A 27,812-nucleotide genomic window follows, 5' to 3' on the forward strand; every position below is an offset into this window, starting at 1 on the left:
AGTTTGAAGGGCCGCCTAACCTGGTAGTTTATGCCCTCGCTTGGGATCCGATGGACTTTGATACTCCCGATGGGGAGATATTGGATCCATAGTCCGACATTAAGGTCGTGCCCTCTCAATCGTCAATGATTGTCCTGTCATCCGCTTCTGATGATGGCCATGCCTAGTAGTCGTAGGTTGTGATGGACTTTTTGGGTAGAGCTTGGTCACTAAGAAAGACCTTGGTAGAGTAGCCTTTTTGAAGTAGATGAGAGTTAACCTTACCCGATCGTGTATCTTTTTGAGGTTGTAGAGAGCCGCCCTGAAGTATGGGGTTGTATATGGTAGTTGTTAGCTTTGTAAGGTTAAGGATAATCTATTCTTATTAAGGAAATGAAATGTATTTTGCACGATTGACTATTGTGTTTATTTCCTACGTTGCTATCCCCGTATGTTGGAATGTTGTGATGAGTTTATGTTTCCACATGTGCCGTAAGTGTATAGGTCGATAATGTACCTAGGACACTATCCTTCGTGACCTAAAGGTGTTTTGGTAGGGATTTCGCGAGCCCCGCAGTCGGGGCATGACACCCCCACCCAAGGTGATATCAGAGCAAGGTCGGCCCGATCTATCCGGTTATTGGCCTAAAGTGATAAGGAGCGTTGGGGATTGGGATAGTTAGTAGGATTGAAAATTTTATGCATGTGGTTGTTATCCGTGTTTGAGTTGTTGGGGCTGTCTTCTCATCGTGTTTGCTATGGGGTGGGTAGGACTCTGTAATTTGCCCGCGAGATGAGCAGACAAGGTTGAAGAGCACCTCGGGGTAGGCCCGCCGGGTAGATCGATGAGATCTTAGAGGAAGAAAGAGCACCTTGTACTACTAGGCCTGTTAGAGAGAACTCAAGGATAAACGGGATTTTGCAAGCGCTGGGAGCCCCGGGAGATCCGATGGGATATCAAATGAGAAATCAGGCTACTACGGCTGAAGCGCCGCAAGAGAACCCGTTAGCCGGGAACGGGAGTGAAGGACGTTAGGTACAAAAGTTAGTGGAGTAGTTCCCGAAACCGAAGCCGCCCAAGTTCGCCGGGAGCGGAGATCCTAAAGCTACCACCTCATAGGTTGAGTTAGAAAAGACTTTTGCCCCGTTGAGGTGCACCGATGAGGACAAGGTCGCTCCGGCCGTTTACTAGTTACGGGAAAATGCAAATACCTGGTAGAGAGTTTCTAAGGATAGGGTCTTTCCCGAGGGTACAGTCCCGACGTGGGATGCCTTTGTGGAGGCATTCAATGGCAAGTACTTTTAGATACTGCGAGGGAATAGAAGATGACATAGTTCTTTTGCCTGTGCCGTAATTAAGCGATCGTAGAGTAGAATGAGGCCAAGTTTGCTGAGTTGTCTAAGTATGCACCAAGAATGGTAGAAGACCACGTGGATAGGGCAAGGAGCCTCGGGGATGGGCTGAAGTCCGAGATCAAGAGTATTTTGGTGCCGTTTAATTTGAAGGACTACAATGACCGTATGGGAGGGCCCGGATGGTGGAACGGGATTTTGTAAGATTGGGCTACCGTGATAGGACCGCGGTTCATGCCCTCGAATATGAGAGACATTCAGTAAGGGAAGAGACCGATGTCCGATGGTAGGCACCACATCCCGCCCAAGAGAAAAAGGGGCGATCAATGAGTCAATTTTTCGTCACAATGACGTGTGCCATTTGTGCCATAAAAAACATGCAAGCGGTCGGTGTCCGTACCAACGAGGAGGTTGTTTTGGATGTGGTGAGCGTGATGATCGGGTGAAAGACTGCTTGCAGAGGCAATAGGGCAAACAGGCACCGCCACAACAGAGAGGACAGTTCGGAGGGAATGTGCCACAGAGCTTTGGGAATCGACTCCGGGTGCAAGGAATGATGTTTGTTGTCACTCGGGAAGAGGCGAAGCATTCGCCGACCGTTACAAGTACGGTCCTCTTGTACAATCATGTAGCATATGCTTTGTTTGATCCAGGTGCTACATATGTTTATGGCTGCTAGATTTGTTGAGTTAGCTAGATTGAATTTGTTGCCTTTGGATCTCATGTTTAAGATTTCTATGCCTTTAAATGATAGTGTAGTTACGGCTGTAAGCTGTCCGGACCGTAAACTAGTTATAGATGGTCATGAGAATAGAATAGACTTGTTTGTGCTGGAGATGTTTGATTTTGATCTGATTGTCGGGATGGATTGGCCGACGAAACAAAAAGCCATAGTGGAATGTTGTCTTAAGGCTGTACAGTTTAACCCGATAGGTGGAGTCACTTTCGAGTTTGTTGGAGGTCGAGGTGGGACCTAGTTTTGGGAACATTGAGGGAACACCAGTTGTATGCAAAGTTTAGTAAGTGCGAGTTTTGGATGACTCGTGTGGTGCTCCTAGGCTACGTGGTTTTCGGAGAAGGTATTACTGTGGATCCTTCCAAGGTTGAAGCGATCATAGATTGGCCGAGGCCTACGATGGTAACCGAGATAAGAAGTTTCTTAGGTCTAGCAGGCTATTATAGACGCTTCGTGGAAAGGTTTTCTGCTATAGCTTCTCCCTTAACCAAGCTATTGAAGAAAGACATGAAGTTTAAATGGACGGACAAGTGCCGGCGTAATTTTTAAGAGGTTCAGCATAAGGCGACTACGGCTCCTGTGTTGACGATTTCGTCTGGTCTTAGAGGTTTCGAGATCTATAGTGACATGTCTATCGGAGGGTCGGGTTGTGTTATGATGCAACATGAAAGGGTAGTGGCGCATGCATCTTGTCGATTGACGCTCTATGAGTTAAACTATTCAACACATGACCTGGAGTTAGCTGCGGTCGTGTTCGCCCTGAAGATCGGGAGGCTCTATCTGATTGGGGAAAATATTCATGTGTATACTAATCATCAAAGTTTGAAGTATTTGTTCTCTCAAAAGGAGCTGAACATGAGGCGGCGCCGATGGATAGAGCTACTTAAGAATTATGAATGCGAGATCTTGTACCATCCAGGTAAGGTAAATATGGTTGCGGATGCTTTGAGTAGAAAATCGGTGATTGCTCAATCATGTGTTCATGAGTGGTGTTTGCTCGAAGAAGTTAGAAACTCAGATTTCAAGTTGGAGATAAGTCGCTTGTCAAGTTTTGTGGCTACGTTAAGAATTGAGCCCGAAGTGCAAACTAAGGTAAAGGAATTGCAATCGTTGGACCCCACCACTCAAAGGATCCTTCAAGAGGACTCAGCGAAGAGAAGAGTCGATGTTCGGGTAGGTGAAGATGGGATACTCAAGTTTCGAGGACGTCTTTGCATGCCCGCCGACGAAGGTCTTAGGGAAGAAATCTTGTCGGGAGCGCATCGCAAGAACTACGGTATTCATTCGGATAGTACGAAGATGTATTAGAATATGAGGTATCATTTCTGGTGGAATGGGATGAAGACGGACATAACAAAGCATGTGGCCAAATGTTTGATCCGTCGGTAGGTCAAGGCGCAACATTGTAAGCCTGGAGAGTTCTTGTAGCCATTGGAGATTCCAAAGTGGAAGTGAGAGCATATCACGATGGATTTTGTGATGGGTTTGCCAAGGAGTCAGAGAGGTCATGACTCAATCTAAGTTGTGGTGGATAGATTAAAGAAGTGAGCTCACTTCATTCCTATGAGGAAGGACTTTACTTTGGACAAATATGTAGAGCTGTATGTAAGGCATATTGGGAGGTTGTATGGAGTACCGGTGACGATTACATCAAATTGTGATCCAAAGTTCCCTGCCACATTCTGAAAAAGTCTACGGACTACGTTGGGAGCAAAGCTGCAGTTCAATATGGTCTATCACCCGCAGACGGATGGTCAATCTGAAATGACGATTCGGACTGCGGAGGATATACCGAGAGCCTGCGTTTTGGATTTCCAGGGCGGTTGGGAAGAGCAGTTGCATCCGGTTAAGTTCGCCTACAACAACGATTATCAACATAGCATAAGATAGCACCTTTTGAGGAATTGTATGGCGGAGCGTGCAAGACACCAGTCTATTAGGATGAAGTGGGTGAAAGAAAGATCACCGGCCTTGAGTTAGTGGAACAGTCAATGGAAGCGGTCAAGGTCATCGGAGACAGAACAAGGACAGTTCAGAGTTGTCAAAAGACTTACGCCGATAGGATACGTAGGCTTTTGGAGTTTCAAGTAGGCGATCATGTCTTTCGAAGGTGTCGCCCTGTGAGAGCGACATCTCGTTATGGCAAGAAATGGAAGCTAAGTCCTAGGTATGTTGGTTCGTTCAAGATTTTAGAGCGGATTGGGAATCTAGCATATTATCTTGCGTTGCCGCCGAGGCTTGCTCAGGTGCATAACATGTTCCACGTATCGATGTTAAGGAAATACGAATCGGACCTCGCTCATGTGCTGAGTTATGAGGAGATCAAGTTGGATGAGCAAGTGTCGTACGTAGAGCGCCTAGTCAAGATCGTGGATAGGAAAGAGCAAGTGCTCTGGAACAAGATGATCCCGTTGGTCAAGGTGGTTTGGCAACACCATGGGACCGAAGGAGCTACTTGGGAGAACGAGGAAGTTATGAAGAGTAGTTATCCTTTTCTTTTTGAGAAGTTGTAGCTGTCTTGTAATTTCGGGGATGAAATTTCCTAAGGTGATGAGAGTCATTACACTTGAAACTTCCACGTCCGTAAGATAACTGGACTCAGTTAAGGTCCAACTGTAAATTCCAATTTGTTGAATAAAATTGGGTTTCAAGGATTTAAGTGACAATGGTTGGATATTTTATAAGATGTCGGTTAGTTTAGATTATATCTCGAAAGTCTTAGTCGTCGCCTTTTAGGATCAAAATCCGAGCGTTCAAGCCTTAGCCAATCCATGACCACTTCGATCTTGGCCGGATCCACAAAAATTCCTTCACTAGAAATCACCTAACCTAAGAAAGCTACACGAGATAGCCAAAACTCGCATTTGCTAAACTCGACAAACACTTATGCTCCATAAAGGTCCTCAATATAGTCTTGAAATGCTGCTCATGATACTCAAAACTCCTCGAGTGCATCGAGATATCGTATATGTACACTATTACAAATCAATCCAAATACTCCTTGAACACCTTGTTTATTAAATCCATAAAGGCAATAGGAGCATTTGTTAAACCAAACGCGGTATATCCTCCTTTCTGATCCTTAACTAATGATAGTCCATCCTTAAGTCTATCTTAGAAAATACCGAAAGCCCTTGCAGTTGGTCGAACAAGTCATATATCCTTGGCAATAGATATTTGTTCTTGATGGTCACTTGATTCAACTGCTGATAGCCGATGCATAAGTGCAACGAACCATCCTTTTTCTTTATGAAAATACAAGCGCTCCCCAAGGTGATGCACTAAGGCGAATGAATCATTTATCTAGCAAATCTTGCATCTGCACTTTTAACTCCTTTAACTCTGAAAATGCCATCCTATAAGGCGCTCTAGAGATTGGCTCTATTCCCGGGACCAACTTAATCACAAACTCAATTTTTCTTTCAGGTGGCAATCACGATAATTCCTTTGGAAAGACATCGGAAAAATCACGTACCACAATTATATCTTCCAACCTTGGTCCTTCAGCCATTGAATTAATCACAATTGCTAAATAACCTTGGCATCCTTCATCCAATAGCCTGGTTGCCTCGAGTGACGAAATCAAAGGGTTTGAGGTTCCTCCTCTGTTTCCTACAAACTCGTAACTAGTATGATTCAATAAATTCAACCGATTACCTTACGGTAACAATCCATTATAACTCATCGCTTGGTGAGCTAATCCATATAGTTTAAACAAACTGCTCATCCAGTAAGTACTTTACGGAGCTCTGCTCACTCCAAAGCAACGCATAATGAGGACTCGAGAACAGTGACCTAAAAATCACCCAGTAATCACATGCACGGGTTTTAATCCTACTAACTATCCCAAAATCCAGTGCACCTTATCACTCCAGGCCATAGCCAAATGGTTCAGGCCGATCTTGCTCTGATACCACTTAAACTATGATGTCACACCCCGCACCCTTTGGCACGTCCATATCCCTACACGGTTGTTAAGTTGTTACGTCCCGGGACGCGTCACCAACCCATTTAAAATTTTATGTTTCGATTAAACGCAATCGGAAGCGATCCACTTCCCAGCACAAACATAACGGTAGGGATAGACAGTAGGACATCCCACTAATTCACATCAGCAAAAGTATATTCTATTAATAGTTATTCATTAACATTGAGAAGTACATTTATACATATAAGCCCCTCTTCAAGGCTAATTCCTACAACCCGTAGAAGTATCGGATCTTGGTTAGGGGTTAACTCTACTCCTAGCTACCCCAAAAGAGATCCACATCATTCTCATAGCTAGAACTGGTTTTCCAAGTTAAGGGTCTGAAAATTGGTTAACGACAACGGGTGAGATATAAAATCTCAGCAAGTTAGCAGCTTAAGCCTCGATTATGAGGTCAACTCAGCTCGGATGCATTTAGAACCCGCAATGTAATACAGTATATATATGCACAAGTATGCTATCACATAATCATAGGCAACCTTACTTGCCTTGGCACGCGCTTTGCAGGTTATAATCCACTGTACATAATTCAATGTAATTACTTCAATAATGCAAACAAAACACATGTTAACTTTTTCGTGCACAGTGAGTTCAAGCATACTCTTATCATTTCGGCCACTCATCGTATGCCCGTTCTCACGTGGGGGTCTTTCAATTCCGCCGAAACAGTTGTTTATTCGATCAATCACGGCCAATCGAAGGCACGACCATCTTTCTATGGGGGTCATTCGCGATAATTTATTCAGTCGATCAATCACGGCCTATCTAGGGCATACCCGTCTTTTTATAGGAGTATTCCGACTCATTCGGGTATTTATCCTTTCAATCAATCACGGCCGATGGATCTTTCGGCTGTTCCGAGAATTTATCCATTTGATCAATCACTGTCGATCGAGGGCACGCCCGTCTTTCTACAGGGGTCTTCCGACCCATTTGGGTATTTATCCTTTCGATCAATCATGACCGATCGAGGGCACGCCCATCTCTCTACGGGGATCTTTTGGTGTACATGGGTGTTTCTTGAATTAATGCAAGTCTCATGTCGTGTATGCGGTAAATAAATTGCACGTGATCACGGACACACAAATCAAGTACGAAAGTCAGCATACTTTCGTGTTCAAATGCCCATGAGGATTGCCGATCAATATAATTAATTATATAAGCCAATTCATTTGGTTAGTCCCAACGTCGACAACATAATTCAAGCATAGAACAATCACGCACGAGTATTAAAACTACACAATAATATTAGTAAAATAATAAATTGATAGCTTATTGTCAAAACCTCATAGCTTGTCGTCCAAAACCTCGATAGCTTGTCATCCAAAACCTCGATAGGTTATCGTCCAAACTTCGATAGCTTATCGTCAAAATCTAGATAGCTTATTGCCAAAACCTCGATAGCTTATTGTCAAAACCTCGATAGCTTATGGCCAAAACCTCGATAGCTTATCGTCTAAGGCTAACTAACCCAACCATGGTTAATAAAAGTAACTATGGTTAATTAACCCAACCAAGGTTAATTAACTCAACCATGATTAACTAACCCAACTATGGTTAACTAACCCAATCGTGGTCAATTAGATTAGTACTAAGCATATTTGAACTAATCCAAACACATCCTAATCAAGTTTAACATATTAATCAAGGAATTATGGCGATAACTCACCCGATTACAAATCCGAGAACACTGGTGCGTTGGCGACGACCAAAGCTACATGCGGCTTGGTCTGAAATCAACACGGAACAACATCGGATGGCCGAACGAATCGGGTCTCCATCGATGAGCTTTTGGTTTGCTTAACCCACGAAAATCTAACGGTTTCTTCGATAAATAGCCTTTAGATCCGAGTTTCCCTTCATCTTAGGATAGCATAGGAGAAAACGGAGCTTAATTCACCCTCCGAGCGAGCTCAAATGAATGATTTCTTCTCGGGTGCGCGTAGAAAACCGACAGAGAGAGAGGTAGCCGAAAATTACAAGAGAGAGAGAGAGAGAGAGAGAGAGAGAGATATATATATATATATATATATATATATATATATATATATTATCTTCAAAGGCTTCTTGAGCAAGCCTTGTTCAAGATAGAAAACCCCTCATAAATGGCATGTCACAAAAGTCTTCATCCCAAGTAATGCTTCTTATTTTTTGCTAATAATGCAAGAAGGGCAATTTGGTCTTTTCGCATAGCAAGGGCATTTTGGTAGTTTCACAAAGTATAGTATGAAGTACTATACGCGTATTTGAATTAGTATTTTGTACGACTTCGTATAAATTGAAATTGGGCTCAAATGAATAAAATTTGGATTTTAGAATGCTTATGGGATTTAGTGGACTTTACTAGGCCCGCTTGGATTGCTCTTGGGCCTAAATGGCCGATCTACATTGGGCTTGAGACCTAATGTGTCCTCGTAGGCTCTAAATCTCATCCTGTCGATCCTTAAATCGAGAGTCTCGAGAAAATCGATCAATTGTCATCTCAATAAGGCAATGTCCAAAAGTTTAGTCATTGTCGCGACCTAAAAAATAAACAAGTTAAATGCCAGGCTAATGGATTATCGGATTAATTAATTAACTAACCTAACTCGGACTCTCCCAAGTCCATACCAAATCGCAACTTAAGGTTCAAATAATTAACATGCAATGTGTTTTGAATTTGAAGTCGCAACTAATCATTTTCAATAGGTTGATTAGAAACCTAAATAAAATAGCGGGAGAAAACTATCTTATTTTCGAGAACCGGAGATTTTGAATTCGGGGATTTGGTTACGCTAGATTACTCTAACACCCTTTCGGTACCATTTTCATGAAAAATATTTGATTTGACAATTTTGATGGATTTTACTTGAAATTCAAAGATGCAATTTTTTTAGTTTTTTCTTCTTTTTTATGAGAATGTAAAACATTGAACTTTGTGCAATATACACCATGGATGATTTAGAAAGAAAGAAAATGCAGCCAATCACAAGTATTTACAAAAATGAATTAACATGTAATAATGCTAAACTTTAGAACACATGGCATAAACAAACAAATGTTCAAACCAAACGATTACATTTTTGTAGATCGAGATGGAGAGGATTACCTTCTATTACACAAAATCTTACTCACGTACACGTTATAGTTCCCTTCAAGATCTCGAAGCTGGAAGAACGCTGCTGTCGTCGAAAATGGCAAGCAGTGGCGTCGTTGGATGGCGAGAGGCGAAATATGTGTCGGGACTCGTCGAAGATGATGCTCGACTAAAGCTCTTTTCTTTACTCTTGAATTTTCTCTTCTGATTTTTCTCAAGCTCTCTTTTTCCTCTCTAAAAATTCCTCTAAAAAACTCTCTCAATTCTCTTCCACCCCAAAAAACTCTCTCAATTCTCTTCCTCTTTTATAGGCAAAGTTCTTCATCCTTCATTCTTCATCTTCATTTCTTCACCTTCTATTTTCATCTTCCCTTATTCATCTTCATCTTCATCTTCTCTTCTTCACCTTCTATTTTCATCTTCCCTTCTTCATCTTCATCTTCTCTTCTTCATCTTCATTTCTTCACCTTCCATTTTCATCTTCCCTTCTTCATCTTCATTTCTTCACCTTCCATTTTCATCTTCCCTTCTTCATATTCATCTTCTCTTCACCATCTTCCTTTCTCCATCTTCTTTTGGTATTTGCAATATAGTCCCTGAAGTTCCAAGTATTTGCAATACAGTCCCCGAAGTTTCAAATCTTCTCGGTGTATTTTTCCATCCCGTGCATAGTCTAAACGCATGCTAAATTAAGTGTTCTGCTTGCCTAATTATATGCCAATGCAATGTACGCTAAAAATAAATATGTGAGATGATTTTTATAATTTTTATGCAAAAAATAGATTAGTCAAAATTTAGGCGTCAATAGTCATGAGATTCTCGAAGATTCAATATCCATATTCGAATTCTAACTCATGGTAAAAATCGATCGATCACAACTATAGTTCATCTCGATCTAACGGGCGGCTTCTAGGAGTTACGCATATTCGATCGGTAGTTGATTCGATATCAATCCACGTTTAAGCTGTCTCGAGCCATGGACGACCTCAATTGTCATGTAACTGCGAAGGTTCAATCACTAGTTCCAATGTACATGATCTTTAGGAATTGGTTTAGGGTCGTTCGCAATTCATACAACCGTCAAGCGGATTCATCCGCGATCCGATTGTATACTATTGTTGAAGCATTCTATAACCATCCCTTAATTGGTTTTTAATGGCTCAAAATTGTCCCTTGTCAATCCTTATGGTCGAATTGTCAATCCATAGTTGAGTTATCGTGTCGAGCGTTTTTTTTTTCTCCTTAATAGCCTTTCCCTTTTAGTTAGCCCCTTACGAGTGATCAATTCGGTGCAAGAATTACTAACAGTGCATCGATTAAAATCGTCATTTCATTACATCCTAAATAGGATCGAATTTGAGGATGTCACACCAGCAGTGCGATCGTTAGGCGAGCTCGGCCTCGCCATCGTACACAAGGCCACGCCTTGTAAAAAACACCATGGTTTGGCGAGGTTCTGATTCAGTAGCCCCCATGGCTCGCCATGGTCGCTCCTTCGAAGAGGAAAGTTCTAAGAAGGAGAAAATTGGGGTCTTTCTCAGTGATTCTCTCTTGACTTTACTAATAAAAAAATCTGCAGGTGTTGAAAAAGATCAAAGTGAGAGAAAGACAATGAAGAGTAGGGATCCCAACTCATCTGTGCAATGGTATTTCCTACGAGGCGTCCTCACGTGTGCGATGGCGAGCCTTGATCGTCACCGTCACCCTCGCTAGGCGAGGCCAAGCTTGCCCCGCGATGGCGACACAATGCCATGGCTGGGCAAGGTCGGCCTGGGGTGAGGTTGAGCTCACCCAACGGCACTACCGGCCTTGCCCAATGACGGCAACATCGGTGAGCGGTGAGGGACCTTGCTGGCCTTCGCTCAACAAGATGGCCTATGGCCGAGCTCACCCAACGGCACCGCCAGCCCTCTCTTCCAATCTGGAGGAAGAAGGTTTGGAGAACGATAAACAAAGAAGAAAGAAAGAAAATGAAAAAAGAAAACATAAAAAATTGAAAAAATTATAATATTATTAAAAATTGACCCGTCAACATCCACGTTAGCATCAACCGGCCAAAGTTGAATCGGGTACTCTAAATTGGGAAAAATACAAAAATTTTAGGCCTGAATTGGCACAAAAAAGTTTAAGACTGAATTGGCATAAATGTAAAAGGTTTAGAACTGAATTGGCAAAAGCACAATAAATTTAGAATTTTTTTGATAATTTTCTCGACGTATATATATGGTAAATAAGGTAAGTTGATGTGGATGTATTGTTTAAAAAACATTATCTCACATTAAATGCAATGATTAGTTTTTTTCTACTTTATTTTAAAGCAATGTATGAAAGCGGGAAGGACTAAAGTTTTGTAATTATATTACTCAATCATTAAGCTCTATTTTATCTTTATAATATATATATATATATATATGTTTCTATGTGTATAGTTTGGTTTCATAAATGACACGATAAAATAGAATGAAAGAATGTGATTATTGAGTGTGGTTCATACTCCTCATTGACATAAAGGCACAAGAGTCCTGCTTCCTTGTGAGCGGGCGGGAGTCGTAGGGGCAGCGTCCTTGAGCCGCCGGAGGATTTTTATAGTTTGATCCTATATTTTTTCATTTATAATTTGGGTTTGGGCTCATAGATAGCTACTGTTATGTATACTCATTTTCATTTATAATTAATTAATGTAATTGAGAGGTGTGAGGTGTTAATTATAGTTGAATTCTTTACTGATCGTAGTCCTAGATTAATGGTGGACCAAGATAAAATATCGTGTCTTAATTTCTCTTTTTCACTTTTACATTGTACTTCATTGTGATTGTGCGTCAAACCTTAAAAGTAATAATGATTATCTAAGTTTGCTAAGTCTTTTTAGAACTTTAGTTTGTTTATGCTTTTTAAAATGCAAAACTGAATTTTATAATGCCATTTAAATATTGAAAGGTTTTGAAAAATTATGCATACGGTTGTGGGCATTTCACATGTTTTGACAAAGCACTTAGATATTTTGCCAAAACAAGGACCCACGTGTATGTAGCATAAGCATATTAATTGCCATATCTGTCCTCTTCCTCCCTTGTGTTTTAGAAGAGAGACCATGCGGTTTTGAAGCTCACTCATAATCAGAGGCTGTTTTATTAATTGTCCTCGTTAATGGTCAATCACCTAATTCATCGCATAAATCTTAAAGATGATGTAAGTGCATTATAATAACAAGTGAAAGTATTTGAATGTTAAATACAAATAGCGAGACGTTGCACTTCATCAATGCTCCCTTTGAGTTTGCGTGTACACCGGAAAGATTACATCCACTTAATCCGTGAGGCAAGTTGATGTTCATATGTTATTCTAAAAAAATATTGTATTAGTTTAGCAAAAAAGCCACGAAAATTTTTAAAAACTATATCCATTTATCATGAACTTTTTTGTGACATAAAATATCTAAAATATGCCCGCATAATACATTTACTCTAAGCCTTTTTTGTGACATTAAAAACTCTAAACTTATACTCATGCGATGCATTAATTATCCGTCAAGTTTTCATCAGATGATTTTTCAGTCAAAATGACTTTTTTATTTCACTCAAGCCATATTGGCTTTATCTGAACATCATTTGCCTTCTATAATCTATATAGGTGTTTTTTTTTAATGGTACTCATTAACAGAACCTTAATGGAGTGTAAATATATTATATAGGTACGAAAGATTAGAATGAATATGTCAAGATGAGCATAGTTCAAAATTTTTGATAACTTTTTTGCTAGATAAATGAAAGGTGAGAAATGATGAGTTTTGTGATACTGCTGACTCAACCATTGAACTGCACTCTACCTAACTTTCTTATCATTGATAGATATGTGTAGCTGAATTTTATGAGCACTCGTTTTGTTTTTCGTTTTTTTTTATGATTTTCAAATGGCAAAAGCAGTTGTCTACGTTTCTGTTTAAATGTAAAATACTATGCAAATATAAATAATCTTGAAAAAATATGTAAATTATGTTTGTGAAAATTTTACATGTTTTGGGCTGAGAAATTATAAAGGTGATTTTGAAATTAGATTAAATGAACAAGGTTTTTTGTATGTTTGTGAGAATAGACATGACCATAATTGAACCGGGGCCCGGAACCGGCCTTCAATGGCCGGTTCCGATTCCATAATTGTCAGAACCGGCCCGAGCTAGTTCCGATCCGGTTTTTTTGTTTTTAAAAAAAGGGAGGAGGCCCGGGAAAAAAGAGTTATTGGGCCTAGGAACTGGAGCCGGCCCTTGAAGAGCAGGTTCCGGTTCCGGGTCGGTTCCGGTTCCACCTTTTTTAGGAACCAGAACCGGCCATGTCTGTGTGAGAGTGTAGAGCTTGGAATCCACGGATGACATTCTCATGGGCTTTACGGTCATTTGACGCCCGAATCGATTTTTAGGGTGAACACATTGACTTGAAGATCTCTCTTCCAAGTAAAGCGGAGGTTTCGTTGTTACGTGGCAAATCTGTAGTGGACAACGCGTACAAAGATGATAGATAGGAGGAGTACGGTGGGATCTACGTGTATGAAATCGTACTTTAACTTAACTCTACCATGATCACCTATTAACCATCACTTTGCTCTGTTTTTGTTTTTGGGACTCTGCTCCACGTCTTTTTTATTTGGGAGCTTTTGGAACTCTTGATTAAGATCAATATTAATCAGTCAATTGTCAAAGTCCTCAATAACAGCAGATAATGAAAAGTACTATGACAAATACCAATTGCAAAACCTACGTGTATATTGGAAGGAATGAAGCTTTATGCTTTGTAATGATATAGTTAGACTATTAACCTAAATTCTATCTTACTTTCTCATTTTCATAAAATACATATTAGCTTAGCAAGGATCTCTACAGTAGACTCATCATTTTGATTTTAATTTTTCATTTTTTCCGTCTGAGGCTGGCAAGGGCCACCGACCGACTCTTGCAGGTCACAGGCAAGGGTTAGTCGACCGTTGCCTAATTTCGTAAAAAAGAAAATAAAAAATTAAAAGTAAAAAGATCAGAAAAGTAAAAAAAATCAGAATTTTTTTTAAGACTCACTTAAGATAGTTAGATAACTTATTTACAATCCATTTAAAATTCATTAGGACTCATTACATTGTTAAGTACTCCATTATGACCAACTTAAATTTATTTTTAATGTTTAAAGCAATCAATTTATGATTTATACCCTTAAATATAGGTCAAAATATAAGTTCTAGATCTATTTTACCACCTCTACTCTTTAGTAATGATCCCAATGACAGCTTATGCCCTCTTTATTTTCTCTATTTCTCTTTCTCTATCTGTCCATCTATCTCTCTCTCTCTCTCTCTCTCTCTCTCTCTCTCTCTCTCGCTCTCTCTGACTCTCTCTCTGACATTAGTCTAGTGGTTCCAAGGCTAGACACTTGTTGGGACATACATAATAAGTTCATGTTAAAGGTAGGAATTCTCCTCAACCACGCATAATAGAAGATGAAGCCTAGGTCAATAATCCATGTTGGACCCACCAAGGTTGGGTCCGAGGTCCGCGATTGGTTTGTCTAAAAGATTTTTGGTGCTTCTAGTGTTTAATAGTCTAGCATGCTTGCAAGGGCAATGAAATCGCTGGTGTTGAAGTGAAAACGCGATTAATTGGTTTATTTCGGCACTACTCACCTCTCAAATGAAAAACTCTCTTACATGTTGTCGCTTAACATTATTATTATTTGCTTACAAAAACATTACAGTTTTATAGAGGCAGTCCACTCTCCTTGCCAATCTCTCAAACTAATTTGCTTCTTATGAATAAAAAATGCTTCTACACTATTTCTTTCTTCCTTTCTGTTTTCATAGCCCCTGAATAAAATAAGTGAAACTGCCTTGAGGATCTCCCTTCCACTCCTCGGCAATACCAAAACTTGCACATTTACCATAATTCAAAAGGATTTCCATGTAGGGGCAAAACAACGGACGTACCCACGATTTTTTTCTAGCATATATAATTTGTACAAAATCTTTTACTATTTCAGTTTCCCATTGCAATAGTACCGATTAGCTTGGAATATCTTGACTTTTCTTTATTACTTACTATAAAACAAGTTATTTCTTTTAAGTCTGGCTCTTAGTTCTGTCCCCTAACATATTATTTTTATAATTGAGCTCTATTCAATATACACATCAAACCTTGACACGAACTTTAAAGAAACAAGAGTGTAACGGGAAGGTTCGGCGAAAAGTCCTGAGCAACCCATGTAAGGCCACGAATGTGGTATGCCCAATAATCGTCTAATCGGAATCATAAATGCTCCATGTATAAGGTCCGTAGAATGATGCTCGGGTGATGTTCATGTTCCTCCAAGCTCCTCGAGTACACCAAAATATCATCGATAAACACGATGACAAACTAATCCAAGAATTCTTTGAATACCCGATGCATCATATCCATAAAGGCAGCTGGGGCATTGATCAATCCAAAAGGCATGACCGTGAACTCATAATGTCCATATCTAGTATGGAAAGTAGTCTTCGGTATGTTCTCCTTCTTGATACTCAACTGGTGATAGCCCGACCTCAAATCAATCTTAGAAAATACTGAAGCGCCTTACAGTTGATCGAACAAGTTATTTATCATTGGCAATGGATACTTGTTCTTAATGGTCACTTGATTCAACTACCGGTAGTCAATGCATAATCGCAATGACCCATCCTTTTTCCTTACAAACAACAATGGCTCTCCCCAAAGCGATGCATTGGGGTGGATAAATCCTTTATCCAGTAATTCTTGCATCCGAACCTTCAACTCTTTCAATTCGAGAGAGACATCCCTGTAGGGCACCTTGGAAATCGGTTCTGTCCCCGGTGCTAATTCAATCACAAATTCCACTTTTCTTTCAAGTGGCAATCCCGGCAATTCTTGAGGAAAGACATCGGGATAATCGCGCACCATGGCTATATCCTCTAGCCTCGGTCCTTCAATCGACAAATCGACTACATCGCCCAAATATCCTTAGCATCCTTTATTTAACAGCTTCATCACTTCCAGTGACGAGATGAGGGGAATTGAGATTCCTCCTCGACTTCCCACAAACTTAAATCTAGGATGACCAATAGGATTAAATTGGATCACCCTGCTACCACAGTCAAAAACAGCTCTTTGCTTTCCCAGCTAATCCATTCCAATTATCACATCATAGTCATGCATAGTCAAAAGCGCTAGGTCTATTAATTTTTCTCTACCGCCAATGACTATCTTACATCCAGTACATCCTAAGGTAACCAATACTTTATCATTTAAGGGTGTAGTTACGTGCAACATTAATTTTAGTAGTTTTAACTCAATCCTAGCTAATTCCACAAATTGAGCAAATACAAATGAATGGGATGCTCCAGCATCAAATAAAACATATGCTGCATGATCACATAAGGAGACCGTACTTGTGATCACGCCAAGCGCATTCTATTCCTCATTGCGTGCCACTGCATACACTCTCCCTTGTCTTGGCGGCCGATTCTGATTATTCCGTGGAGTTGCCCCAATCCGAGGTCTTGCCTGGGGTCGTTGGGGCTGAAAACGAGGTCCTGGGGTTTGCTCCGGGCAATTTCGTATCTTATGATCCAACTTTCCACATCTAAAGCATGCCCCCGTTCTACTCGGGTAAGGCCCATTCCCGTGCCTCCCGCCACAAAATTGGCGGTTCTGGTTGGACCGATACACCGGTTTCTCATTATTTCTTCTGATCGGAGGGACGAAACGCTGGTTTCCCATCATTGGCCTCTTGCCAAACGGGTGATTGTCCCTTACCGGCATAAACCACGATCCGGATGCGGTAGCCCTCTCCTTCATGTCCCACTCCACCATCTGACCCTGCTCATACGGTTTGTTATAATCTCTCGGATTCGGTAGGATCAGCTGACTACGGAGCTCCGGCCTCAATCCGTCCCGAAACTTCCTCACTTTATCCAGTGGATTCTCTACCATCCTCGGTGCATACTTCGACAATCTCGAGAATTCAGCCTCATATTGATCTATCGTCATCCGGTTCTAGCGGAGCTGCTGAAATTCTAACATTTTCTGCTCCTGAGCAGTCTCGGAAAAATACTTTCCATTGAAGACCTCAATGAAGACAGTCTAATTCAAAGCGGTATCCTTCGGGAAAACTCTTCCCTTGGTGCCTTCCACCAATCACCGGCCGTGTCCTGTAATCGATATACTGCCGGGGTCACTTTCTCCTCCTCTGTGCAACCCAAAACCTCGAATGCTTTCTCCGGATCCTATATCCAATGAGGTGCAGCTTACGGGTCACTCTTCTCGGTAAACTTCGCCGATTTCAACTTCAAGAACTGCTCTACTAGCCGATACATCTGCCTATTCCCATTATCATTGCCTTGATTCACATTTACCCCCGAGCAACAATAGCAGCCTCGGCGACTTGGGCAATAGCGGCAGCTCGTTCTCGAGTCTGCCTACCCATGAGATTTCCAATCTCCTCTAGAGCCCTAAGAACTCCATCTGCTCTGGGATCTTCTCTGACTGTGGTTCTTGAACTAAAGGCTCCCCTAGAACCTCCTCTAGAGCCTCCTCTAGAACTTCATCCGGAACCTCCTCTAGAACCTCTACCTTGATTATCCATTTCCATCAACTTTCACAACACCTAAACCAAAATAATTCCACTAAGGAATTAGAGACCTAAACCACCCACTTGAGTCTAGCAGTCTCACACTGCTTAACACAGCAATTAGCTCAAAGCTAATAATCGTTTACGGTAGAATGATTCAACAAACAAACCAAACACTAAGCACGAAAACAATCAAGCAAATCACGGGCGCACATTCAAATGCCCCGCATAACGCGTTTAACTCGCGTAAACACTTAGGGTCTCTTCGCTTAACCATCCCAAAGTCATCGCTCCTTATCACTCCATAACTCTTCCAAACTTGGATTGAGCTGACCTTACTCTATACCACTCCAAACGGGGATGTCACGACCCCAACCCCGCGAGTTGTCGACATCCCACCCGGCCTCGAGTGTGTACGGTTCTCCAGGATCCGAAGGTCAACAAAATTAAAACAACACATGCGGAAACAACAACAATTCTCCTCCATACAGAAAATCAATAACACTACGATAACTTGGGATGGTAGAAAACACACTTATGTACAAATATACATAACTACTACAACTTCCAAACACGGGGCTTCATAGGCCATTGTACAAGCCTGTAACCACCTATAACAAAAAGACTACGTGGTCGAAGCCCACTATACCTCCAAAATAACACGCCCTACAAAATCCAAGAGGCCAACTACCCTAGGCCTCATCCTCTCTATCTCGAGCGGCTACTCGGTATCCAAAGGCTCCACAACTTCTCCGTCTTCTTCGGGTGACACGACCTGCGGGCTAGGCTCCACGTCATCAAGACCAGCATCCGGGTGCATTACAACGCCATCCGGAGGGGGAGTGCTAGTATGATCCCATTCCCTAACACCGTCATAGGGAATATCAAAACCAGCCAGTGGTCCCACTAGCAAGTCCCCGTGGCGGTACGTCCACGCCACATAAGTATGGGTCTTCCAAAAGAGCTCTCTGGTATCCACCCAAATGGTAGTAACGTGCCTATAGTACACCTTGTCCTCTCCTACTGGGTACTCTGTCACCACGGTTTCCATGTCCCGCAGGATCTCGAACCTTTGAGGCGGGTAGTTCATTGTTGCGACGGAGGGTCCGAAAAAGAGAGCCAATAACGGGGTGAGATAAAATCTCAGCAAGAAAGCCCCTAACCCTAAGTTAGGGCTCTAGTGCCTCCAGGCACATTTTCAATGAACAATTTCCAACAATTCTTCTTTCTTATCAAAAATTTTACAATTAAATTCCAGAAAATTCCGTTCTTTCTCCGAAAATTCCCACACCTTCTCAAATATTCTACGTTACTCCCGTTTCGGCGTTCCACACCTCAGTCCGACAATGAAATATTCCACGTGCTCCGGGGCCCGCGTTTAACACATCAAGCCATAATATAAATATTCCTCATGGATTCAAAGCCCGCGTTTAACGCATCGGGGTGTCATATAAAATTCCACGTTGGTCCGTAGTTCGCGTTTAACGCATCGGGCTATAGTATAACCGAACGGACCCGCGTAATAACGCCTCATGCCATTATAAATATTCCACGTTAATCCAGAGCACGTGTTTAACGCATCGGGCTATCATATAAAATTCCATATTGGTCCAGAGCCCGCGTTTAACGCATCAGGCTATAATATAACTAGACGGACCCGCGTAATAAAGCATCGAGTCACTGTAACCCCCGTAATAACGCATCGGATTAAAATATCCCGCGTTTAACACCTCAGGATAATATAATAAACACAACCCCACGTTTAACGCCTCAGGGTAAAATGATAATAACCGAGCCCGTGTCATAACGCCTCGGGTAAAAATACGGTCTTATAAAATACGAACCCCGCATCATAACATTTCGGGGTAAAATTCCATCTTTCCTCTCAATTATTCCACTTAAGACCGTATACCACAATAATTCCTCGACCGCCCATCCGATACCACACGATCCCTTAAATACTCCCAATCGATCAATCTTTGCCACGTGATCTTGCTAAATTTCTTGATTAGCAGATTGAGACCATCCGGTCTCACCAATTTCCTCCAACGAAAGATCGGGACCACACGATATTCTCAATTTTCTCCAACAAAAGATCGGAACCACACAATCTTTTTAATTGTCCTCAATTGCTCAATCGAGACCACTCGATTAAATTGTACCAAGCAAACACTCGATCGGGATCACGTGATTCACTCACGTTAGAGAATTAATAAATCAGGACCACTCGATTAGGTCACACTAGACCAATGGCCAATCAGGCCACATAATTAATTTTTGTCACCACAAAAATTAATCTACGCCACACGATCGAAATAATACCAACGTAGCAATTAATACGTACCGTACAATTATACTATACTAACGTGGCATTTAATACGTACGATGCAATTATACTATACTGCATACAATTAATCTCCACCATCCAATTAATCAATAATATAGCAGGAATTAATCCTGGCCATCGGATCAATCTTCCACAACAAGATTCAATGTGAGCCGTCCAATTAAAGCAAGATCAACTAGATTTAATCCTAGCCCTCCATTTCCACTCATTGCATGAGAGAGAGAGTGTGTGTGTTCTTGGATTTTATGAAGAAGATGGCCAAAAAAATTCATTAATAAAAGGTTAGGATATTTTTTTAGAGAGATATTTTGGTCTTCAAAGTCATGAGGGGTAAAATGGTAATTTCCTCCACCAAGAATAGTCAAAATTTCGGCCAAGGGGTGTAATGACCGAAATGCCATTGAGCTAAAGTGAAATCTTGGGTATTCTCCAAGGGCAAATGGGTACTTTCCTATTTCCATTCCAAATTTTATTTTTGCTAAACCCTTTGGCCGAACCGCGAAGAAATTTGTACACTAGATGAGAAAATGTCCAAAATTTATTTATTGAATTCTCTGAAGGTCCGATATCAAATTCTGAAGCTCGATTCGCGATCAATCTCGATCAATAGAATTTTCAGCATATCTCAAACTAACGGGCAGCTTTTAGGAGTTACACGTATCGACCCATGATTAAAATAATGTTTAAGAATTACTCGAGCTATGACGACCTTGGTTGTCATTCAATTGCGATGGTCAATCACTAGTTCCAATGGACACGATCGTTAGAAAGTAATTCGGGGACGTTCGGAACCCATACGAGGTCAAACGGAATCACCCGTGATCCAAGCATATGGTATTATCCAAATCGTTCCTTAATTATTCTAGGATCGGCCTATATTGGTCCAAAATATTCCCTCAACAATTTTCATGGCCAAAGAGTCGGTCCAGGATCAAGTTCTTAGGTCCACATACTTAATTTTCCTAACTAGCCATTTTCATTTGGTTAATCTGATCGAAAGGGATCAACTCCGAGTGAGATTAGATTGAAATACATCGATGAGACTTTTCATTTATTCAAGACTCCAAAACGAGTCGGAATACAGGATGTTACATATAGAGAGAGACCATGGTCTTTTGAAACTCTACACACACTAACTGTATAAAACATGCATACTTAGGGCCAAAAGCTAATACCAACAGAATATAGCCCAATAATATGCACATCGAACCTTTTAAGTGACATTATTTTTATAGATATCTACAGTTTTGTTTTTAAGATTCTTTGCGAAATTAGGACATTCCAACTTGAGTTCAGCTGTGTGAAAATCAGAGATGCAACTTATTGACTCACTATTTCACCTGCCTGAAGCATTTTTCATGCTCCTATGTTGCGAAAATATGTTTCAAGTTCTAATTAGGTAACTTCAAGCAGCTACAATTTTAAAAAAAAATAAACATAAATTACGATGAGGAGCCAATTGGCGGCGTTAAGCATTCCTTCAATCCTCATGTGAAGATGCAATGAAAAAATCAATATCAAAAGAGAAGTGACTTGGGACTTGAGAAAGATATCAAATGAAGTATCCACAGTCATTCAAAGGTTCATATATAGCAAATTTCACTGACGCGATTACATTAGTGGGGTATATTTTAATATTCCAAACCAAAAAGGGAGTTTTGCAACATTGAAAAAGAAAAAGAAAAGGATGAAACATCCGGATTATTTTGAGAAGGCAAGAAGCAATTTCGGAAGGCAATTATGGAACTTGTCTTGTATAGCTTGGCTTGGTGCCTTCTGATCCTCAATTGTTGAAGAAAATAAAAGTTAGCACTCTCAATATTGGAAACATGTAATTTTTTTTTTGGGTATTCTACATAGTGACATTGACATAAACGAGTTTGCGCAAAGAATGATTATTTCAGATGATCCTGAGAGTCAAATAATTATTGGGTCCTTGTGGTGTGTGTCGGGACCATGGACTTTAAATCGAGTCTAAGCGGGCCCTTATGTAATTTTGTCTGAACGGGCTTTCCAGCCCAAGTGCATTCAGTTGTTGTTGAGGGGTGGAAGAACTCTGAGACTGTGTTGTGTTGCTTGAATGGGCAATTTATCGAGGTAAGTGATTTATACCACTTGCATACTTTGGAAAAATTTCAAGACAAGATTTGCTAAGAAAAAGCTATATTGTGACATGGCATGTATTTAAATGTTAATGGCATGGCCTTTTGGGAAAGACCGATAATATTTTTGGGCCTTGTCACGAGCGTAGTGTGACCTTAGGTTTGTTGACATTGAGTTCATGTATGCTGATTACCTTACGTGGATTATGCTTTATAGTGCATAATCTTTTGTTCATTGGAGGGAGCATTCTACTTGTTATATGGGAAAATGCAATGATTGTGATCGTTTTGATACAGCGATGCAAATTTGCTTTTAAAGGTACATTATTCTTCTCTTGATCCCATAAGAGTGGTGTCTATTACTTATTGAGCTGTGATTTTCCTCATCCATATTTACAACCAGTTTAGGTTTTGAAAACAAGAAAGCTTAATCGAATGCACATGGAGAGTGATTCGGTAGCAGCATTGGAATTTGCTTTGGATTATTTCAATAAAGTTTATCGAATTTGACGGATCATTTATTCTATGCACTAGACTTTGTAGAGTGAATGAGCTTTTGAAAGAGTTGGTCAAGCTTGTGGGCAAAGTATGTGACGAGGGCTTTATTAATGAAGATTGTAGGCTCAATTTTAGTACCTGGAGAAGGATTTACACGCTCTCATCCGTCAGTTATGATGTACATTCCTTTCCTAATTATTCATTCTGTGATGCCAATCAAGACTACTGCATGATTTTCATCTTAGTATTCTAGGATGACCTTACTGCATTATTTCAACTTCTACTGCATAAAAATAACATGTATCTAAAGAAAAACATGTAATCTCTCTCTCTCTCTCTCTCTCTCTCTCTCTCTCTCTCTCTCTCTCTCTCTCTCTCTCTCTCTCTCTCTCTCTCTCTCTCTCTCTCTCAATCAATCAATATGTGCAATTTTTTGTTGCATTATGTGATATGTTTCTAGATTTTTGGGACCAGTCATGATTCCGTATATTGAGGACACTTTATTTAAGACTTATGCCCATTTTGTTTTTTGGATGGATGGTCGAAGTAAGTTTTGCAAGAAAAGTTGCCTGAAAAGTTAGGAAAATAAGCAAGAAGTTCCTTTTTCCATTGGCTCATAACTTCGACACAAGGTATGATACCTAACAAATTTATATGAGCATGCTGCTACAACTACGGCCTAAAAAATCGCATCACCAATTCACCTATGCTCTGTTTGTTTCCACATCCTACACATGAATGCTTTCTTTTAGTCGATTTCAGGATCATGGTGTGAAAATTGTAAAGATCAAAATAGATGTGTTTCCATATTAAGAAAATATGATCTTAGTAAATTCTTTTGGGTATTCCAAGACCAAATCATGACCATCAATCTCATTCATCGTGTTGGTCCTTCCCCGTTAAGGCCTAGCGTGATTGTCACTCTAATTTTTCCGCACAAGAAAAAGGGAGTGACCTGTCGGTCTTTCAAGAGAAAGATGAAGCCTCAAACCAGTCTCGCAACGTACCAATTATACCAAAAACATACATATCTGGGCCAAAAGCTAATACCAACAAAATATAGCTCAATAATCCGCACGTCCAAGCTGTTTGTCCTATGCGTCGGAGGGTAAGGAACCTGAAAGTTTACAGAGAAAGAGTGAGCAAATTGCAGCTCAGTGAGTGATAATCATCTCTCCATGTGATCAGGCACCAACTATGCACATTTTACAAGCACCACCTTTGCTAAAGGCATTAATCCAATCGCATACAGCCAAAGAAAAATACACCCTGAACTTAGAAAAGCGCTTAGTGCTCCCACTCTTTTTATGTTTTAGCAAGAGAGAATTCCATGTTTTTGCTGTGAGGGGACTGGCAGTCACTGAGTTTTTTGTGATCCTCATCTGGCATTTTGTCGTCTGTGCCAAAATCTGCGCCATTCTTGCCTAGTCTGGAAAACAAAGCGGTGTGCAAAATAGACAGTCAACCGAAAACAAAACACCTGCGAGCTTAATCTCATGAAAGATTAAGCTCTCTTTGTCTGATTGGGCAATCAGGCATGCGTAAGCGTGGAGTTAAAAGACAGGACGGGGTACTTTAAAGAAAACGTCTTGTTAGCAAGTGCCAGCGCCAGAAAATCGCCTTTTGACACAAATTATAAAATTGAAAGACTGCAGAGTCCAGAGTGCAATTGTTCAAAAGATGAGTGAAGTTCCAACTTTCGAAGGATCAGCCGACAAACATATTATTCCGATATGTTATTGGATCTAATAAATGATCAACTCGGGAATCTTGACAGTGCATCTAATTCTTTCCTCTCGCAACCAAAAGGCAATCACATTGAAGTACTTTCTTCTTTCACGAACTTGGTATAATTGCAAATGGGTAATAATTGATCAAAATTGGTAATCAAGTCTACAGGAAGTCCACAATAGAGACTTAAATTGGTTATCGAGTCTACATGAGGTCCTCCGCAACAATGACTACTGCTTCATTCACTAATCCTGCCTCACACAGCAGGCATTTCCATTGCAGACATTGTTGTCACAAAGGGATGAAGTCCATCTTAATTGTCAACCAAACAAAATGAGCAGGACATCCTTGCAGTGATCAAAACGGAGAAATCATAGATTAGACTCCCAGTCTAACAGTCATAAGACACTTTTAATGTCAAACATTTACTCAATTGCTTAAGATGGTGCTCAAAATTGGCAAAGGACTTACCTGAGAATCTCTGCAGAATGGCTGAACACCAAACAAAGAACGTCAATTGTTGTCAAATGCCAACAATAAAACCACCTTCACTATCCTCCCCTGGAGCGTGACCGGTACTTGACCCATGGTAATTCCTCCTTCTAAGTTCAGACGGGTGCTCAACAGGTCTAGATATCGCCTGATTTCATGAATTAATTGGTCAGTGGCATGTAGCATGTGAAAAAGAAAATAGCTACATATTCTATTGTCACCATTCATACCCTTGATTTGCTGTGCAGATCTATATCAGACCCTCCGATTCCATGGGAACAGATGAGTTAAATATTAAGGGAAGCAACCAGAAGCCATTGTCCAGAGAGGAACATTTCATCAATTCATCTATGAGAGTATTCCAGAATCATCAGATTGTGCAGGCATTTTGCTCCTTGTGAAATGAAAGAAGCAGATTGCACACTACTACATCTACAGCATGAGTCACGAGCAAGATTTAACGAGCATGGAGTATGAATTTTCTTCATTTTTCTCCCACGTTTCGAAATGAAGCGATGCTGGCATCCCCCGTTAAATGCCTGCATCCAAGGATATAGCCAAACCTTTCAGCGATCTGTCCATGCCCCCCCAATCAAATCAAGGATCGAAACACAATTCGAAAATCACTTTCTTCAAGTATCGGTACCCAATTCGTATGACTTGGCCTTCTGGTATGCTTTTGAATTCAGGTTCGATTCAATTTCCTTGTCAAGCACCATTTGTGTGATTATCCTTAATGAAAACTATTGTGTAGGAGGCTCAAAAGTATCAAGCACTTTCCTCACCCTGAGTTGCCATGTCTCGCGCCGTTCCTCTCGCGGAAAATCATGCATGCAAAAGTGGCTTTATTACAAAAGATGTTCGATTAGGGCATGCGACCCCTCCTGCGCATTTCAAGTTTCGGGATGAATAGTTATGTTTTCCATAGATCTTCCTTTGTGCACTAATGGTCCAAATCATTCCAAGGCAGGTCTAGTCGCACAATAGGATTTATGGATAACGTAACCGTTTATTCCGAAACTTCGAATACGCGGGGGTTGCGTGCCTTAATCGAACATCTCTTTGTAATAAGCCACTTTCACATAATTTTCTCTAGGAGGAACGACGCAAGACACGGCAACTCAGGCTGGGTGAGCCTCCCATACAATATTTTTCATTAAGGATAATGACACAAATAGTTTTTTCGCAATGAATTTGCATCAAACCTGACTTCTTGTCTTGGTGGATTGGAATTTGGATCGAGTCCTAGACAACGAATTTTCAAACTGGAGTTGTCTTGTGGACAATTGATAATTTCAAGGGTTGAAGTCAACAAGCTATCCTCTAAGTAGGGTTTGATGCTAATACTGAGACTAAAGAAATGTAATAATAAGTCTTTGGCAAGTTTTTCACCGTAGCGATCTTGGGTAGGGTAGGGTAGGTTCGGATTATGACCTTACCAACCCGATATCCTCTCAATTGTCGCTCTCGCTTCGATCCCAAGCTTTCCATCCTCTTCCAGAAACCCTAGACAGACCCACGCCTAGCCTCCCTTCTGACGTCCACGAGTTTCGCTCACCTCCATCGCCTTCTCTCTTCTCCCTCTGTCGACACTCTGCTCTCCAATTTCGTCGCCAGTTGTGAAATGTCTGAGGTCGAAGCAATATATAAATCCTATAAAAATGAGGGTAACGATATTTACACAACAATAATAACTTTTTTCACTACTTAATATCTAACATATGTTCTTTCATAACATAAATAATAACTTCTTTCACAAGTACTTTACAACTTAGGTTAATTATTTGGTGGAAAATTTAAAGTCGGAAAATATCTTGCTCATATTTCTGGCGTTTGAATCGCTTGGGGAAAATGAGTCACGAAAGATCTTTTAGAATTGAAGTATATATTTCCATCGACCGTGAAAAAGATCTTTCGTGACTCACGATGGAGTTGGGTCCCACAATGATTCTTCGCTAAGCCATTAACTAGAGTCCACTTTTGCAGCCGTACTGCAATTAACACCGTGAGGTTGACTGAAGATATGGCAAAAAAGTAATTTAACTCGACCATGGTTAACTATTAACCATCACCTTGTTCTTTTTTTTTTTTATGTTTTTTTCCGTGCCACGTCTGTCTTCTTCCTCCACTATGAGAGAGAGAGAGAGAGAGACCATGGACTTCTGAAACTCTACACATACCAACCGTATAAAAAACATACATATTTAGGCCCAAAAGTTAATACCAACAGAATATAGCCCAATAATCTGTACATCGAAGCTTTTAAGTAACATTATTTTTATAGGTATCCACCATTTTGTTTTTAAGATTCTTTGCGAAGTTAGGACATTCCAACTTGAGTTCGGTTGTGTGAAAATCAGAGATGCAACTTATTGACTCACTATTTCACCTGCTTGAACCATTTTCCATGCTCCTATTTTGCGAAAATATGTTTAAAGTTCTAATCAGGTCACTTCAAGCTGCTACAATTAAAAAAATTAAACATAAATTATGACGAGGAGCCGATTGGTGGCATTGATTGACGAGACAAGTGGTGAAGCATTCCTTCACTCCTCAGGTGAAGATGCAATGAAAAAATCAATATCAAAAGAGAAGTGACTTGGGACTTGAAAAAGATATCAAATGAAGTAACCGCACTCATTCAAAGGTTCATATCTAGCAAATTTCGCTGACGCGATTACATTAATGGGGTAGATTTTAATATTCCAAACCAAAAAGGGAGTTTTGCAACATTAAAAAAGAAAAAGAAATAGATGAAACATCCGGATTATTTTGAGAAGGCAAGAAGCGATTTCGGAATGTAATTATGGAACTTGTCTTGTATAGCTTGGCTTGGTGCCTTCTTATCCTCCTCGTTACAAAATTGTACTATTACATGACGTCATTCAAACGTTACAAAAAATCACTAGA

At 40.5% G+C, this 27,812-nt stretch overlaps 1 protein-coding gene and 1 long non-coding RNA gene across 4 annotated transcripts in view; both read right to left on the reverse strand.

Moving 5' to 3' along the window:
• LOC115744916 (glutamine synthetase leaf isozyme, chloroplastic) overlaps positions 1-27,812 on the reverse strand; it is a 645,880-nt gene that overhangs the window by 328,676 nt on the left and 289,392 nt on the right. The window lies entirely within an intron of this gene.
• On the reverse strand, positions 23,988-25,556 carry LOC115744921. Its single transcript, XR_004015879.2, has 3 exons — positions 25,133-25,556; positions 24,882-25,050; positions 23,988-24,108 (listed from the first exon to the last, which is right to left on the reverse strand). It is a non-coding gene; the product is annotated as an uncharacterized LOC115744921 (long non-coding RNA).

The sequence above is a fragment of the Rhodamnia argentea genome, chromosome 6, assembly GCF_020921035.1.
Source record: "Rhodamnia argentea isolate NSW1041297 chromosome 6, ASM2092103v1, whole genome shotgun sequence".
NCBI classification, from domain to species: Eukaryota; Viridiplantae; Streptophyta; class Magnoliopsida; order Myrtales; family Myrtaceae; genus Rhodamnia; species Rhodamnia argentea.